Below are 18,898 nucleotides of genomic sequence, written 5' to 3' on the forward strand. Positions count from 1 at the left end.
TAGTATAGCGACCAGTAGTTGTAGCTCGGGTATTAAACTTTGTGACCTCTTTTCTGTTTTACCAAGAATTTTCATCCACCTTTGTCTTACCATCTGCATATTTTTCTTTGTACGCAGAGATGGCTACTCCCAACGTTTTCGATCTGTACCAGGCTCAAGAGGAGGCAGAATTCCCCCTGGTTCGACGAAAGACATCCAGGAGGCATAATGGCGAATCAAGCCAACGACCTCCGACCAAGAAGGGTCGGACAGAAGATCCTTCCAAGGATGCACCAACTAGACAAGCTTCTACTCAGCCTTCTGCTCCTGCTGAGAAGGAGGCTGCCCCTGCTGCCAACCCTCCGCCTGCGGCCCGAAGGGAGCACACCCCGCAAGCAGAGCTTCCTCGGACCAAGCTCTCGAACCGCTCCCTGTGATCAGCCAAAGATTGCCTTGCCCATATCTTGAAGCACGACCGTTGCAGGGAGGCAATGGCTGAAGCTGAGAGCATGGGGGTTGACCAGATCCTCAACATGGCTCTTAACGAAATGGCCAGTGTAAGTATTTTTCCTCTTGAATTTTACTTCTCCTTTTTTTAGTATAGTCTAACTTTTATTTCCCTGACTGCAGGCCATGCTGACAATAACTGTCGCTCGCACCCGTGCCCTAGCTACCATCGACCAGGCTCGAGCAAAGGCCGTCGAGGAGTTCCAGGTGAGAGCCATCGAGGAGCTTCAGGCTGCAGAAGCCAGGCATGCTGGGGAGTTGGAGGTGGTTACTCAGCAGAAGGATGCTGCGGTGGCAAAGCTGGCGAAGGCTGAAGCTTCTCAGGCAGCTATGAAGAAGCACGAACCCAATATCGTGAAGTCAAGAGGCTCAAGGAGGAGCTCCTTGCTAAGGACAAGGCCAATGCTGTTCTTGAGAGCCAGGTGGAGCAGCTGGAGCTTACCAATGCTAATAATTTGGAGAGGTACAAGAATGCGACACTTTGGTGTTTCTATGACTTTTGGAAACACAACCGGGGTGCCAATTTTAACTACCTTCCAGAAGATGCCAGGAACGCTGAGTTGGCCCGCTGCACTGCTCGATTGGCTGAAGAAGAAGAAAGGGCAAGGGTTCCTGCTTCCCCAAGCATCCAGCCAGCCGCTGACGCAGAGGAGGGAGGAGTTGTTGAGAATGCGGCCAATCAGACTACTGAGCAAGACCCTCCTGCTCCTTAAACTTATTTCTCTCTTTTTTCTTCAATTACATGACTCACGGGTTGTGTTGTAAAGACAATTTTTACTTTTAAATTTGCTGCACGGGTAGCAAACTTTTCCTTTTACTTTAAACAATTACATCCAAGCAGTGATGCTTGCGGTGTAAAAGAATGCCTTATGATATTATAATATTTTCTTTTTATTATAACATCTGTTCGCATGACCGAACTTAGCATAGTACTTTGGCTTGACTTAACAAAATATAAAATTTGAAAATACTCTAAGTACCGTAGCATGCTTTCACTTATTTTGTTCATGTGTTTACATACCTTTTGGTATGCTTTGCTATTGATGTACCTTATATGCCCCCCAAGTTATCGAGGAGCTTTAGGTCCTTGGTCACTTGCCTTGACCACGACCTGTGCGAACATTACTGCTCGATAGTAAACATAACACTTATAATACAGCAAAACAACACACGTAATGTTTAAATACTTGTAAAAATAAATTTACAAAGGTTGGCAAGAATGATTAGCTGCGCACAGTCCCTTATAATCTCGTATTAAAAATGGACTAAACATGTCTTTACGAGTGATCTTAAAAGATCTTATACTTATAAGCGATTAGCCATACATGTGGCTAACCCTTTTTCGAAACTTGTAAAAAGTGAAAATTAATACAAGCCAGTTCTTTAAAAAAGACTGTTTATTGGTAGTACTTGCACAGGTGTTCACCGTTCCAATAGCGTAGAACGAGATCTCCGTTCAAGCGTGCAAGTTTGTAAGTGCCCGGATGAAGGACTTATTCAATCTGGTATGGTCCTTCCCAGTTTGGTCCGAGCACTCCAGCTGTAACGACCCAATTTCGCTAATAAGGCTTAAGGGCCTTGATTAGCGTGCCAGGAGGGCATGATGGGATTATGTGTGATTTTATGAGATTAAATGCATGGTTATGATTTAAAGCATGTTATATGACTATTTGTTTATCTGAGATGCATGACTATATATATTAGTATGCATGTAGGCCCGGATCGTGTTAGAAGGGCATAATTGTAATTTTGGCCATGTTGGGCATAACTGTATTGATATGTGTTGATTGTTGAGACCCCAGTGGTATGTGGGTGTATCTGTGCTTTGTGACTCGAGGCGATCCCAGTGAGCAGGCTAGCGGAAAGTGATGACGGGAATTTATACCCTGCTCGGGGCGAGCCTGGGGGTATGAACAGGAATTCAGAGAATAGATTGAGATTTATTTTGATGATGGGGAATATTTATTTGGTGGTTTATGAAGTGTTGGAAAGCAACGGGAAAATATTAGAGACACTTGAGGATTAGCGGGAATTGGGTAAAATGACTAAAACGACCCTATTTGGACAAAAGGATTTAGAGTTAATAGGAAGGGCATTTTGGTCATTTGGATTTTAAAGATAGGTTTTTTATGAGGCTTTACACTTAGTGGGATTTATAGAGAGTGTTGGCTGTGGAGAGAAAGAAAGAAAAGAAAGAAAAAGGAAAGAAAGAAAAGAGGGAAAGTAGAGGGGTTTTCACAAGGGTCGGTTTGTGCATTTTTGCACCATTCCGCTCCATTTTTCTTGGAGCAAAGCTTAGTGGAGAGCAAGGATAGGCTGAGCATCAAGGATCTTGGGTTAGACTTGAAGATTTGGCAAGAACATATCAATGTTTGAGGTAAGTTTTAGAGATTTTCGGTTTTAAGGGTTTTGATGGTTTGAGCTGTGTTTTGAGCTGAGTGGATGGGAATTTTAGGGATTTCTGGGCAAGCTTTGAGGGAGAGCAAGCTAAGGAGGCCTAGGGTTGAATCAAGGTCGAAATTTTCATTAATGGTATGATTTCTAAGACTCTATCTTTGTGGTTTGCATGAATTTCTGGTTTAGGGTTGTTCATGGTAGATTTTGAGATTTGAGTTGAATGTGATTGGGTTTTGAGTTCTTGGGATGTTTGGGATGAGTGTGAGGTGAGTATAAGCTTGATTTTGGGTTTGGAAAAGGTTTGGACAAGTTTGGATTGAGTTTGGTTGAAAGAAATCGCAGAAATGCGATTTTGGGTTTTCTGGGCTGCAACTAGCGCTACAGCGCTAGTCAGTGGGCGCTGTAGCGCTAGCCCCTGTTCTGGGGAGGTGCATTATGCTTGTAGCGCTACAGCGCCCTCCTTAGAGCTCTGTAGCGCTGCACTGTTCACAGAAGGGAATTTTTGGGTTTTTGATGAGGGATTTTGACCTAGGGTTCGGGGTTTGATTCCGCCACTTTGTTTTGGGGATTTAGGACTTCCCGGGGGCTCGGGATTGGTCCCGAGGCTAGGTATTCGGACTTGGGGTTCGGTGTTGACTTTGACCTATGTTTGTGCCTAGGTGTGCGCTAAGGCTCGAGTGGGATCGTGCTCAAGGAGTCAGGTGATCTAAGCTATTGAAGGGAAAGGTAAGAAAACTATAACACCCGTAGGATAGGGCATGGGCCCATAGTGTGATTGCGGGGCACGACCCTATATTGCATGTTGCATGATGAGATGATTTCCGGGCATGGCCCTATATTGCATTACATGTTAGGGTGTAGACTTAAATGTATTGATAATTGTTTGAATGTTGTTTGATTTATGCTATATGTGATTATAGTGAAATGAACGGCTATGGCCGAGGGCGGCAAGGCCGAGAAGGGCAGTGGAGCCGGAAGTAATACCTAGCACATGGGATGCTATGGTCAGGGTAGGACCCAGGGGATACGGGCGGTATCCCTACGGTGAAGACCGAGACCCCAGGCTTCGGTAAGGCTTCGGGGGCGGCATGGCCGTATTTGTTTAGTCTAATGGTTGACTTGTTTATATGTGGATTATCTGTTATGATTAACTGTATAGATTGCATATGTTATGTTCTACATGAGTTTTCTTGCTGGGCTTCGGCTCACGAGTGCTCTGTGTTGCAGGTAAGGGCAATGACTGAGTCAACCAACCATGAGTACGGAGAGCGTGAAGCGACGCGTACATGTTTGGCCTGCCCGACTGCTTTGGTTGGGGGTTTATTTGAAAATGGCTGTAATAATCTATGATTTTATGATTTATCAACTGTAAACTTATTTCAAGATGTAAATAGTTTTCAAACCTTATTTTGGGATCCCAAATGCTTAATACTAGCATTTTTAAATGAAACGACGCATTTTCTAAGATTACAGCTTTAAATTTTAATTAGTCACACTTTTGTCTCAAAACCTCGGTTAGCGAGTTCATTGCACACTATTTTGTCTTAAAAATCACTTAGTAACGGCTCTAAGGAAGTAGGGCGTTACACCAGCAGTGGGGTTGCGGGTATTCAAGAAAACTCGTCGTAGCACTAGGTCGCCGACGTTGAATTTCCTTTCTTTCACCTTTGAGTTAAAATACCGGGCGAACTTTGCTGGTACGCAACAACTCGGAGTTGGGCTCTTTCTCGTATCTCCTCAATTGAGTCTAGGGACTCCATCATCAGTTGGCTATTCTGGCCCTGGTCGTATGTAATGCGTCGATGTGAGGGGGGATCTAACTCGACAGTTAACATAGCTTCATATCCGTATGCTAAGGAAAATGGGGTATGACCTGTCGTTGTTCGATGAGAAGTTCTATACGACCAGAGGACTTCGGGCAACTGTTCTGGCCATGCTCCTTTAGCATATTTGAGCCTTTTCTTCAGGGTGTCCTTAAGCATTTTATTCACTGCTTCAACTTGCCCATTTTCTTGTGGATGTGCAACTGAAGAAAAAATTTTAATGATCCCGTGTCTTTCACAGAAGTCTGTGAATAAGTCACTGTTAAACTGGGTGCCGTTGTCTGAGACAATTTTTCGAGGCAAACCATATCGGCAAACAATGTTTTTGATGACAAAGTCAAGAACTTTCTTGGTCGTTATGGTAGCGAGTGGCTCAGCTTCAGCCCATTTGGTGAAGTAGTCGACTACTACGACTGCGTACTTCACTCCTCCTTTTCCCGTTGGCAGGGATCCAATCAAGTCTATACCCCATACTGCGAAAGGCCAAGGACTCTGCATCTGTTTTAACTCGTTGGGAGCTGCGCGCGGGATCTTGGAAAATCTCTGACACTTGTCGCATTTTCACACAAACTCCATTGAGTCTTCATTCATAGTCGGCCAGAAATAGCCTTGCCTTAGAATCTTTTTCGCCAAACTTTGCCCCCCAGCATGATCCCCGCAGAAGCCTTCATGTACTTCTCTCATCAGCTCCTTAGCTTTCTCTGGTGTAACACATTTGAGCAGTGGCATGGAATATCCCCTTCGGTATAGTACACCATCGACCAGTATATACCTAGCAGCCTGCCTTTGAAGAGTTCTGGCCTTGTTCCTATTTGCCGGTAGTACACCATTTGTAAGATACTCCAAGTAAGGCGCCATCCATGTGTCTGCCATCCGGATTTCCATACTGGTTTCATTTGATTGTATGCTTGGCTCGCTCAATCTTGCTACTGGCACAATATTCAAAGTGTCAGCATCTTTTGCGCTTGCGAGTTTGGCTAAGGCATCTGCTTTCAAATTCTGATCCCAAGGTATTTACTGGAGGGTATACTTCTTGAACTGGGCCAACAGATCTTTAGTTTTGTTTAAGTAGGCCACCATTTTGAGGCCTCGTGCTTGATATTCCCCTAGAACCTGATTCACTACCAGCTGTGAATCACTGTAAATATCCAGCACCCTTATACTCATGTCTTTTGCCATTCTCAATCCAACGAGGAGTGCTTCGTATTTGGCTTCATTATTCGACGTTGTGAAGTCGAACCTGATGGCGCAGTGAAATCGATGCCCCTTTGGCGTTATCAAAATCACTCCTACTCCCGCATGAGATTCGTTGGACGATCCATCCGTGAATAACTTCCACGAAGGAGCTTCATCTTGGGCTTCAGGCGCACTAGGGTTTTCGCATTGCTCGTTGTCTGGGAGCTCGGTGAACTCTGCAATAAGATCAGCCAAGACTTGTCCTTTTACTGCTGCTCATGGTGAATATGTTATATCGAACTGCCCTAGTTCGACTGCCCATTTTAATAAACGCCCAGCCGCCTCTGGTTTTTGGAGGACTTACCGAAGGGGCTGATCAGTTAAGACTGTAATGGGATGGGCTTGGAAGTAAGGACGTAGCTTCCTTGAGGCTAGGATTAAACAATAAGCTAACCTTTCGATGGGAGGATATCTCAGTTCTACTCCGATTAGCCTCTTGCTTACATAGTAAACTGCCTTTTGTACGCCTTCTTCCTCTCGCACTAGTACCGCACTAGCAGCTACTTCGGTGATCGCCAGGTAAATGAACAAAGTTTCTCCTTCGATAGGCTTTGATAAAACAGGAGGCTGTGCCATATGGGCTTTTAAGGCCTGAAAAGCTTGCTCGCAGTCTCTTGTCCATTCAAATTTCTTGTTGCCCCTAAGTAGATTGATGAAAGGGACGCATTTATCCGTTGATTTGGAAATGAATCTACTTAGGGTGACAATTCTTCCAGTTAAACTTTGTACATCCTTGATCTTCCCTGGAGATTTCATGTCGATCAGGGCTTTTATCTTGTCGGGGTTGGCCTCGATTCCTCTTGAATTAACAATGAACCCCAAAAATTTCCCTGATCCAACTCCGAAGGAACATTTGAGAGGATTTAGTCTCATCTGGTACTTGTTCAATGCATCGAAACACTCTTGTAAATCCTTCACATGTCCTTCTGCTTTTTTCGACTTTACCAGCATGTCATCCACGTACACCTCCATGTTTACTTCGATCAACTCTTTAAACATGTCGTTAACTAGTCGCTGGTAAGTCGCACTTGCGTTTTTCAGTTCGAAGGGCATCACTTTATAACAATATATTCCCGTATCGGTCCGAAAGATGGTGTGATCCTCGTCAGGGGGATGCATGTTGATCTGATTATAGCCTGAGTATGCATCCATGAAGGAGAGGATCTCATGTCCTGCAGTAGCATTGACCAACTGGTCGATTCTTGGGAGTGGGAAGCAATCCTTCGGGCAGGCTTTATTGAGGTCTGTGAAATCCACACAGGTTCGCCATTTTCCGTTAGGCTTGGGAACCAGCACTGGATTAGAGACCCACGATGGATAAAACGCCACCCTGATGAACCCATTCTCCTTTAATCTTTCAACTTCTTCTTTTAAGGCTCTCGACCGATCCTTATCGAGCAGCCTTCTTTTCTGTTGCACGGGTGGAAAACTCTTGTCTATGTTCAGGACATGGATGATAATTGCAGGATCTATCCCAGCCATGTCTTTGTGCGACCAGGCAAAGACTTCCTGGTTCTTCCGCAAAAACTCCACCAGTGCATGCTTCGTGGTTGGTTCTAAGTTTTTCCTGACCTTCACGACTCTGGTTGGGTCTTCTTCGTTAAGTTGGACCTCTTCCAGGTCCTCGACGGGTCCAACATTTTCCTCAAAATCCCCAAAGTGAGGATCTAAATCTCTATCCTCACTTTGGGCAACACCCTATTTGGTGACTTCATCACCGGATTGGGCTTGTGTATAATTGCCATCTGCAACCTATCTGGGGGAGTGCTCTTTGACGTTCCCTTCTTCGCCTTCGTGACTGAGGTGTTGTAGCACTCCCTGGCCTCCCTCTGGTTTCCCAACACGCGTCCTACCCCTGCGTCTGTCGGGAATTTCATGGCTAAGTGCCATAAAGAGGTGACGACTTGAAGATCAACCAGTATAGGTCTTCCAATGACCGCATTGTACGCCGAGGGACAATCGACTACTATGAAAGTAGCGAGTAATGTCCTGGTAGCAGGTGCTGTACCTGCCGTCACTGAAAGTCTGATTGACCCCGCGGGGGCGAGTCCCTCACCGGAGAAGCCGTATATTGTTTGGTTGCAGGGCTCTAAGTCCTTAACTGACAACTTCATGCGTTCCAGCAAAGATTTATACAGGATGTTCACTGAACTCCCTGTGTCAACTAACACTCTTTTCACCATCATATTGGCCATTTGGATATCCACGACCAGCGGATCGGAATGTGGGAACCGGACATGTTGGGCGTCGCTATCAAAGAAGGTTATTTCGCCCTCTTCTGACGGAGCCTTTTTCAATGCGCGGTCATCCACAGTCATCATCTCGATGTCCTGGTCGTGGCGCAGAGTCTGAGCATATCATTCTCTGGCCTTTCTGCTGTTTCCCGCGAGGTGCGGGCCTCCACAGATGGTTAAAAATGTGCCAATTACGGGATCAGGCTGCAAAGGTGGCGAGCATTGGCATGTGGGCGCTTGCTCGTTGCCACCTGGATCTTCTTGTTGGGAACTTCCCGAGGCCCGTATATACCTTCTCAAGTGTCCTTGTCTAATAAGGAACTCAATCTCATCCTTCAGCTGGTTGCATTCATTGGTATCATGTCCGTAGTCGTTATGATAACGACAGAACTTGGTAGTATCTCTTCTCGAAATATCCTTCTGAATGGGAGCAGGTTTCTTATAAGGCACACTGGAACTCGTGGCATGATAAACCTCTCCCCAAGACTCAATAAGGGCAGTGTAGTTAGTGAATCGTGGTTCATAACAATTACCCTTGGCTCGTTTATTGTCAGAGGTGGAAGGCTCATTGTGCGGCCGCTTCCCCCCATTCTCGCCATTGCCGTTGCCGTTCCCGTTGCCTTTGCCGTTGGGTTTGGACCCATTGGCAGCTTTGGCGGGCTCGGAAGTCCCCTTGTCCTTGCCTGGGGGCTTCCCTTCATTGGCGATGGCATCCTCGAGCTTGATATATCGATCAGCTCGATCCAAAAATTCCCGGGTAGTTCTGACCCCATGTTTTATGAGGCTATCCCAGAGAGGCGTGTGGCGCTTAACTCCTGCGGTTATGGCCATCATCTTGCCTTCGTCTCACACTATTTTCGCCCCGGCAACTGCTCGCATAAAGCGCTGGACGTAGTCCTTCAGTGGCTCTCCGTCTCGCTGGCGTATTTCAACCAACTGATTTGCCTCAGTCGGGTGCACACGACCCGCATAGAACTGTCTGTAAAATTCTTTCACGAACATTTCCCAGGAAACTATACTTGTAGGAGGGAATTTGAAAAACCACTCCTGTGCGGCATCAGAAAGTGTTGTAGGGAAGATCCTGCACCGAGCGTCTTCGGAGACTTTCTGAATGTCCATTTGTATCTCAAACTTGTTGATGTGAGATACCGGGTCACCATACCCGTCAAAGTTCAGAAGCGTAGGCATCTTAAACTTGCTAGGAGTTTCTGCCTTAGCTATCCTCTGGACGAAAGGAATGCCCTTTCTCCTATCGTGGTCAATATAAGATGTTCTTCCCCCGACCAGCTGCTGTACTGCCTGGTTGAGGGCATCTATCTGGGCCTGCACGACGCTAGGAATCGCCGGGGCCTCTGGTGCTGGGGGGACGTTCTCGTCTTGCCGCTCCCGGGGATCGTTGAGTACGTCTCTTAAATCCTCATCTCTCCTCCGCTGCTCGCTAGCTCCGAGCCGGTTGAATACGTTATTTTTTCTGGGCTGCCCCTCAGCGTCCCGTCTTTCGGGTTGGTCATCCCTAGGTGGCGAGCTTCTGCCTCCACCCCTTTCTTCATTCCTCTGACTGACGTTTCCTCTGCCTGAGTCAGACTCGTTATAACCATGGCCATCTCTGAATCTTGATTGGCTATGGTGGGATCGACTGTTCCCTCGGTTGCCTTCCCGGGCTGGAACCTCCCGAGCATTAGAGGGTGGCCTGCGTTGGTCAGTGGGTCCCCGTGCATTATCATGCTGTGGGGGGCCCCGGACTGCAGAGCCTGACTCTGAGTTCCTTCTGTTACCAGGAGGATGCTGTCCTCTGCTCGGAGGGTTTGGCTCGTCGCCCATATGGCGTCTAGGACTGCGAGGCGGCTGCCCGGCCCTATTCTGCCTTTGCTGCGGGGGATTGCCGCGACTAGCCTGGGATAGAGGCCGTGCTTCAGGGTCCCTTAGAGGGACATCGTTCTGAGGCACCGGTGGCTGCTCGGGCCTTTGGGGGCTCGAGGGCTGGATAGGCGGGCTAGGATTAGGACCCCTTTGTGGTGGCCCATTCGTAGGTTGATCAGGCTGCGAGGCAGGTGCATCCTGGTTCCTAGCCAGTTGTAGGGCTGCTTTGAGGGCTGTCATGGCCTCCCTCTGGCGACGGTCCATATCCGCCTGTCTTTCACTCAGCTCCAGGCGCTGCTGTTCAATTTCCTGTTGCTGCCGCGCCATAATTTTGGCAGCACTTTCCTGGCTGGCCCTCATATTTGCCAGTTCATCCTGCAATACCCCCAAGGTATTCTTCAGCATCTCGGAATCCATTTCTTCCTTATCGAATTCCAAATGTGGCTCATCCTCAGTCACGTTTGGAGGAGGAGGAGGCGGGTGAGATGGAGCAGTGTCGGCCGCCTGTCCAGTTTTCTTGGTAGTTTTCGCCATTGATCTTTCAACGATAATGCATCAAGCTCTCAATGAAAGCACCAGAATGTTGACCCTGATTTTGGCCAACTGACACGGAGTCAAATATGCTTGATGTGGACAAACACGTTGAAATGAATGTGATGACAAAAAACAATAAAGAACACAAGAATTTATAGTGGTTCGGCCCCCGAATCTGGTAACAACCTACGTCCACTTGAATTGTTATTGATATAGGATTCAAAGGAGTGATCAAAGAACTAGGGTTCAATGAGTTTCACCAACCTTTGAAGAACAAGACAATATATCACATAGAATCACTTTAGTCTCAAATAATTCGAAAGCCAAAAGTCCCTTCCTTGAGCTATCTTTCTCTATTTATAGGCTCAAGGGGGATTACATTAATTTGTTACAGATATTCTTTCCTAAATAATCGGATATTCAGGAAATCATGGGAGTCAATCTCGGGATTTACTAAGATCTTTATAAAATTATCATGAGACACGCGGAACCTGCGACCATAGTGGTCGCAAGTAAACTTTGACTGCCTTTTGCTTGCAATATCTTTACTGGTCGATACCCTAGCAGAACTCCGCCAGGTGTCAGCCTATTCATTGGGATGAGACAGGTGAGAGGAGGTATTTGGGTCCAGAGATGGTTCAGAGGACCAATGAGGCAATTGAAAAGATTAGAGCGTGTATGCTCGCCTCCCAGAGTCGACATAAGAGTTATTCAAACCTGCGACGCAGGAGCGTGGAGTTTCAGGTTGGTGATCATGTGTTCTTTAGGGTTTCACCCATGAGAGGTGTGAAACGGTTTGGTGTTCGGGGCAAGTTGAGCCCTAGGTTTATCGGCCCCTTTGAGATTCTGGAACGGGTTGGAGAGGTAGCTTATAGACTAGCGATGCCTCCAGCTTTATCAGGGGTTCGTGATGTTTTCCATGTATCCATGCTCCGGAAGTATATGTCAGACTCAACGCATGTTCTAAGTTTTGAGAATTTGGAGCTTGATCAGGATTTATCCTATGAGGGGAAGCCGGTTCAGATTCTTGACAGAAAAGGTAAAGTCTTGAGGAACAAGACCATCGCCTTGGTAAAAGTGCTGTGGAGAAACAACAAGGTTGACGAGGCGACGTGGGAACTTGAGTCAGAGATGAAGGAGCGGTACCCCGAGTTGTTCAGGTAATTTTGAGGACGAAATTTCTGTAAGGAGGGGATAGTTGTAACGACCCGAATTTGCTAATCGGGCTTAGGGCCTTGATTAGTGTGCCTGGAGGGCAATAAATGATATAATATGCTAATATGTGGGTTTATGTGTATATATGATTATGATGCATGTTTAGTTAAGTTAAATATGCATGTGGACCCCATCTAGATATTAGGGGTATAAATGTGATAAATGTTATATATATATGTGATATGTCTGTGTAGCACGGACCGAGACAATCCTGGTGAGCGGTTAGTCAGAAAGTCACAACAGGGTTGAGATTCGGATTCGGGGCGAGTCGAGGGGTAGTTTGGGTACTAGCTGTGTTATGGGATTGTCGGGACATGGAAATAAATATTTGGAGATATATTTGAGGATAGAATATTTAGGCGGGAATATTGGGGAAATTTACCATTTTGCCCTCGGGGACGTTTTGGTACCCCGAGCCTTGAGGTAACCCTTTAGACTTAAGTCAAATAAAACAAAAGGAGGAATTACTTAGAACCTTGGGGAAACCGACATACACACTCTTTCATAACTGAGATAGCTTTTATCTCCTTCTCTTCTTTACTCTCTAAGGAAAATTCAAAGGGGAAACTTAAGGGAAATTAACTTAAAGCTAAGGGATTTCAGCTGGGGAAATTTAAGGGAACTTGAAGCTTGAGGATTGAAGCATAGGGGGGACTGGTTCAGAAGCTTAATTCAGCAAGAGGGTTTCGGCGAGGCTCACATTAGAGGACTGTGCTCGGGGCATCGGTGCTCAGAAAGCTCGGAACTCAGGTAAGAAAACCCTTGTTCCCATGGAGCTTGTGTGCAGGGCTGAGCCCAATGTATTTGAATAGAATTGATATGCAAGGCCGAGCCCAATATGTTAGAACTACGAGGCGTAGCCCTTTAATTGAATATGCTAGAATTATGCACTTGCTTGCTATGCTATATGTATTGTGATGTGAATGATCGGCAAGAGTCGGGAACGGTGAAGGCCGAGAACGGCGAAGGGCCGGGAACAGCATTGGGCACGCTGGGTGCAAGGCCGGGAATGGCAAGGGGCCGGGAGCAGCGTTGAGCACATGGAGTGCGAGTTGCTAAGGCGAGTCCCTAGACGGATACCTGGGATATCCTCACGGCGTGGTCCGCGAATCCAGGACTTGGTAACGCCTGGGACGGCTAGGCCGTATGTGTTTAGCCAATTGGTGGCCTGTTTATATGCTTGTTATACGTGTTGCATATGTTATCTGTTTATGGTTTTTCTTGCTGGGCTTCGGCTCACAGATGCTCTGTGGTGCAGGTAAGGGTAAAGAGAAGATCAACCAACCATGAGTATAGCAGGCGTGAGGCAGTGTGTACATGTTTGGCCAGCCTGGCTGCCACGACCAGAGGATTTTGGGGGATGCTTGTAAATGAACTTAGATTTTGTTGTTTAGCTGACTTAGTACAGTTTTCATGTTGTAAATATTTCTAAACTGTATTTTGGGATCCCAGGTGTCAAACTTTTATGATCTTCAGTGATATAGAGTTAATTCTACATTTTTCCTCTGTTTATGGCTTAATTACACTGTTTGACTTAAAACCTCGATTAGCGAGTTGAAAGCACGTTTTTAAACTCACTTAGTAACGACTCTAAGGTAGTAGGATGTTACAACTTGGTATCAGAGCGAGCCAAGGTTATTAGTTCTGGAGATTGACCGAACATGTACACACGTAGTCAGTGACAGGCTTAACTCAGGGTTGGTTGGTAAGATTGGCTAATATGTCTGAAAATGTGTTTGAATGCCCTGTATGCCTGCTTATTTTATATAGAGCTTGATGAATGAGTTAGCATATGCATGATGCTAGGGCATGCCCCGTTGTGTGTTATATGTTATATGAGATATTATTGTGGATGATTGATGTGTTTGTGAGGTGGTTTTGGATGTTGTTATCATGCCTGATGAGCGGCGTCGTTGGTTGCAGGCATAGTTTTTGAGATGCCTCGACAATCAGCTAGACTTCGCGGCAGTAGGGCCGAGGATGACAATCAGGGTCAGGACCCTCCACCTACCCCACAGAATTGGCAACCGATATTGGCCGAAATGGAGGCTAGACTGCAGAGAACAGAGGAAGAACTCCGCTAGATGAGGCAACAGGCCCCACCACAGGTTATAGGGTTGCCAATACAGCAGAATGTGGCGCCAGTGCCGGTTCAGCCTGTGACTGAGAACAGGTGGGAACCCTTGTACGAAAGATTTAGGAAGCAACAACCTCCTACCTTTGAGGGTGGATAGGACCCACTACGGGCAGAGTAGTGGATGAACATGATTTCCTTGATCTTGGACTTTATGAGGGTCGAAGGAAGTGAAAAGGTTGCTTGTGCGAGCTATATGCTTAGGGAGGATGCCCGCATCTGGTGAGAGGTGGTGAGTCAGCGGAGGAATGTTGCAGTCATGACATGGGAAGAATTTAAGAGTATCTTTAATGAGAAATACTACAGCATAGCAGTTCGAGCTGCGAAGGTTGATGAGTTCATCAACCTGACTCAGAACATGTTATTAGTTACTGAGTACGCCTTGAGATTCGACAGACTGGCGAAGTTTGCGCCAGACTTGGTGTCGACGGATGCGGCCAGGAGGGATAGATTTATACGGGGGTTGAATGTGATGATCGCCCATGATGTGAATATTACATTGATTCCAGAGACTACTACTTATGCACAAGCAGTGGATAAGGCCCTTACTGCAGAGAGGGCTGAGGATCAGATATGGAAGGACAGTGCTGTTAGGCGCGATGCCAGGAGGACGGTGCCTCCTTTTGTTGGGTCCAGTCGGGGTAGTGGCCCCAGTGAGCAGAAAAGAAGGGTTCCAGATTCTTTTACTCCTCCTAGTTCTGATAGGAGAGTGCGGGGTGCTTTTATTGGCCGTCAGGGTGGCAGTGATAACTGGAGGAGTTTTCCTATGTGTCCACGGTGCAGGCATCGACACCAGGGTGAGTGTAGGATCAGGTTCTGCTTTTTTTATGGGAGTGCCAGCCATCTAAAGAGGGATTTCGCTCAAGTTAAGAAGGAGGAGCAGAAGCAGAGTGACAATCTTGCTCCTGCCAGGGTATTCGCTTTGACACAGACTGAGGCGGAGTCTAGCCCCTCAGTTGTGACAGGTCAGATCTCTAGTGTTGGTTATTTGTATACTGCATTGTTTGATTTAGGGGCTACCCATTCATTTGTATCTGTTAGGGTGATAGATCAGCTTTGTAGAACTAGTGGTGTGTATGCTAGGGGATTTTAGACCTTGTTGCCAACAAGAGAACTGGTAGTCTCTAGGAAGTGGATTAGGGCATTTCCAGTAGAGGTAGATGGTAGGGAGTTGTCTGTTGATTTGATTGAGCTAGAGATGGATGATTTTGGGAATGGATTGGCTATCCAAGTATGGGGCAACGATTGATTGTAAGCGCGGAATGTTGACTTTTGAACCAGAAGGGGAGGTACCCTTTGTGTTTGTGGGGTCAGTTAGTGGACCGCGTGTACCAATGATTTCAGCCTTAAGGGCTAGGGACCTGATGAAGGAAGGTTGAATAGGATTCCTGGCAAGCGTTGTGGATACTTCTAGGGTGGTGTCGGTTGGACCGGGTGAGACAAGGTTGGTGTGTGAGTTTTCGGATTTGTTTCCAGCGGATTTACCAGGGTTGCCGCCGCAGAGGGAGGTTGACTTTGTTATAGAGTTGGTACCAGGAGCGGAGCCAGTATCTAGGACACCCTCCAGAATGGCTCCGGCGGAGCTAAAGGAGTTGAAGATTCAGTTGCAGGAGTTACTTGATTTGGGGTTCATTAGACCGAGTTTTTCACCATGGGGTGCGCCAGTGTTGTTCGTTAAGAAGAAGGATGGGTCCCTTAGGATGTGTATTGATTATAGGGAGCTGAATAAGTTAACCATTAAGAACAAGTATCCACTGCCTAGGATCGACGATTTATTTGATCAACTACAAGGAAGAACAGTGTTTTCCAAGATAGATCTTCGATCAGGTTACCATCAGTTAAGGATTAAAGAGGAGGACATACCAAAGACCGCTTTCCGGACGAGGTATGGACACTATGAATTTCTGGTTATGTCCTTTGGATTAACCAATGCCCCAACAGCTTTCATGGATATGATGAATAGGGCTTTGAAGGATTATCTGGACAAGTTTGTGATAGTATTCATCGACGACATCTTAGTGTACTCTCAGTCAGAGATGGAGCACGAGCAGCATTTGCAGTTGGTTCTACAGCGGTTGAGAGAGCATAAGTTATATGCTAAGTTCAGTAAGTGTGAGTTCTGGGTGCCACAAGTTACATTTCTAGGCCATATCGTCAGTAAGGAGGGGATTCTGGTTGACCCAAGTAAGATCAAGGCGGTTAGAGATTGGCCTAGACCGAGCAGTGTTCCTGAAGTAAGAAGCTTTCTGGGTTTAGTAGGGTATTATCGGTGGTTTGTTGAGGGGTTCTCCAGAATAGCTACGCCATTGGCAGAATTGACAAAGAAGAAGACAAGGTATGTTTGGACGGATAGATGTGAGAACAGTTTTAAGGAACTGAAGCGGCGACTGATTACTGCGCCAGTGTTAAGCTTGCTGATAGAGAATGAAAAGTTTGTGGTCTACTGTGATGCATCCAGGCAGGGTTTGGGGTGCATGTTGATGCAAGCTGGCAAGGTGATAGCCTATGCATCGAGACAGTTGAAGGAATATGAGCAGAGATATCCTACGCATGACCTGGAGTTGGAAGCGGTGGTGTTTGCACTTAAGATTCGGAGGCATTATCTGTATGGATAGAAGTGTGAGAAATACACCGACCATAAGAGCCTAAAGTATTTCTTTACCCAGAAGGACCTGAATATGCGCCAGAGGCGGTGGCTGGAACTGGTTAAGGATTATGATTGTGATATCCTTTACCATCCTGGGAACGCTAATGTAGTGGCTGATGCATTGAGTCGGAAGGGCCCAGGACAGTTGTTTAGCTCGAGGCAGATATCTGATAAGTTAGCTGAGGAGATGACCAGAGCAGGTATAGAGTTGGTGGTTGGTCAGTTGGCCAACATCACTCTTCAGTCTACATTCCTTGAGAGGATCAAGGAAGCACAGGGGAAGGATTCTCAGTTGCGAGGTCATAGGGAGAGTGCCTTAGTTGGAGCGACAAAGGACTTTTCCATTTCAGAGATGGGGTTGCTAAAGTACAAGGGTCGGATCTGTGTTCCGATGGATTCTGGTATCCGGCAAGAGATCTTGGATGAATCGCATACAACTCCCTATTCTTTGCACCCGGGTACGACGAAGATGTACCAGGACTTGAGAGCACTGTATTGGTGGTCGAGCATGAAGAGGGATGTGGTGGATTATGTAGCTAAGTGCTTAACTTGTCAGCAGGTTAAGGTTGAGCACCAGAGGCCAGCATGGTTGTTGCAGCCTTTGGGGATCCATAATGGAAGTGAGAAGATATTACTATGGATTTCGTAGTTGGTTTACCAAGAACTGTGGGATAGCATGACTTAGTGTGGGTGATTGAGGATAGGTATACCAAGTCCGCCCACTTTTTGCCTGTTAGGACAACTTATACTGTGGAGCAGCACGCTGAGTTGTATGTGAAGGAGATTGTTCGACTTCATGGGGCTCCGAGGTCGATAGTGTCGGACAGAGACCCCACCTTCACTTCTAAGTTTTGGGAGAGTCTGCAGAAGGCTATGGGCACGCAGTTACGGTTTAGTACCCTTATCATCCTCAGACGGATGGGCAGTATGAGAGGACGATTAAGATATTGGAGGTTCTGCTGCGAGCCTGTGTGCTTGACTTTGGGGGATCGTGGAGTAAGTATCTCCCTTTGATCGAGTTCTCGTACAACAATAGTTATTAGGCGACCATTGGTGTGGCTCCGTACGAGATGCTTTATGGAAGGAAATGTAGATCACCTATTCATTGGGATGAGACAGGTGAGAGGAGGTATTTGGGTCCAGAGATGGTTCAGAGGACCAATGAGGCAGTTGAAAAGATTAGAGCGCGTATGCTCGCCTCCCAGAGTCGACATAAGAGTTATTCAGACCTGCGACGCAGGAGCGTGGAGTTTCAGGTTGGTGATCATGTGTTCCTTAGGGTTTCACCCATGAGAGGTGTGAAACGGTTTGGTGTTCGGGGCAAGTTGAGCCCTAGGTTTATCGGCTCCTTCGAGATTCTGGAACGGGTTGGAGAGGTAGCTTATAGACTAGCGATGCGTCCAGCTTTATCAGGCGTTCATGATATTTTCCATGTATCCATGCTCTGGAAGTATATGTCAGACTCAACGCATGTTCTAAGTTTTGAGAATCTGGAGCTTGATCAGGATTTATCCTATGAGGAGAAGCTGGTTCAGATTCTTGACCGAAAAGATAAAGTTTTGAGGAACAAGACCATCGCCTTGGTAAAAGTGCTGTGGAGAAACAACAAGGTTGAAGAGACGACGTGGGAACTTGAGTCAGAGATGAAGGAGCGGTACCCCGAGTTGTTCAGGTAATTTCGAGGATGAAATTTCTGTAAGGAGGGGATAGTTGTAACGACCCGAATTTGCTAATCGGGCTTAGGGCCTTGATTAGTGTGCCTGGAGGGCAATAAATGATATAATATGCTAATATGTGGGTTTATGTGTATATATGATTATGATGCGTGTTTAGTTAAGTTAAATATGCATGTGGACCCCATCTAGATATTAGGGGTATAAATGTGATAAATGTTATATATATATATATGTGATATGTCTGTGTAGCACGGACCGAGACAGTCCTGGTGAGCGGTTAGTCAGAAAGTCACAACAGGGTTGAGATTCGGATTCGGGGCGAGTCGAGGGGTAGTTTGGGTACTAGCTGTGTTATGGGATTGTCGGGACATGGAAATAAATATTTGGAGATATATTTGAGGATAGAATATTTAGGCGGGAAAATTGGGGAAATTTACCATTTTGCTCTCGGGGACGTTTTGGTACCCCGAGCCTTGAGGTAACCCTTTAGACTTAAGTCAAATAAAACAAAAGGAGGAATTACTTAGAACCTTGGGGAAACCGACATACACACTCTTTCATAACTGAGATAGCTTTTATCTCCTTCTCTTCTTTACTCTCTAAGGAAAATTCAAAGGGGAAACTTAAGGGAAATTAACTTAAAGCTAAGGGATTTC

The 18,898-nt window shown here is 46.3% G+C and overlaps 1 pseudogene; it reads left to right on the forward strand.

Annotated features, from left to right (window-relative positions):
- The first annotated feature begins 470 nt into the window (after window positions 1-470).
- LOC133815563 (protein POLLENLESS 3-LIKE 2-like) overlaps window positions 471-18,898 on the forward strand; it is a 63,764-nt pseudogene continuing 45,336 nt past the window's right edge.

Source organism: Humulus lupulus, chromosome 2 (assembly GCF_963169125.1).
Source record: "Humulus lupulus chromosome 2, drHumLupu1.1, whole genome shotgun sequence".
Classification (NCBI taxonomy): Eukaryota; Viridiplantae; Streptophyta; class Magnoliopsida; order Rosales; family Cannabaceae; genus Humulus; species Humulus lupulus.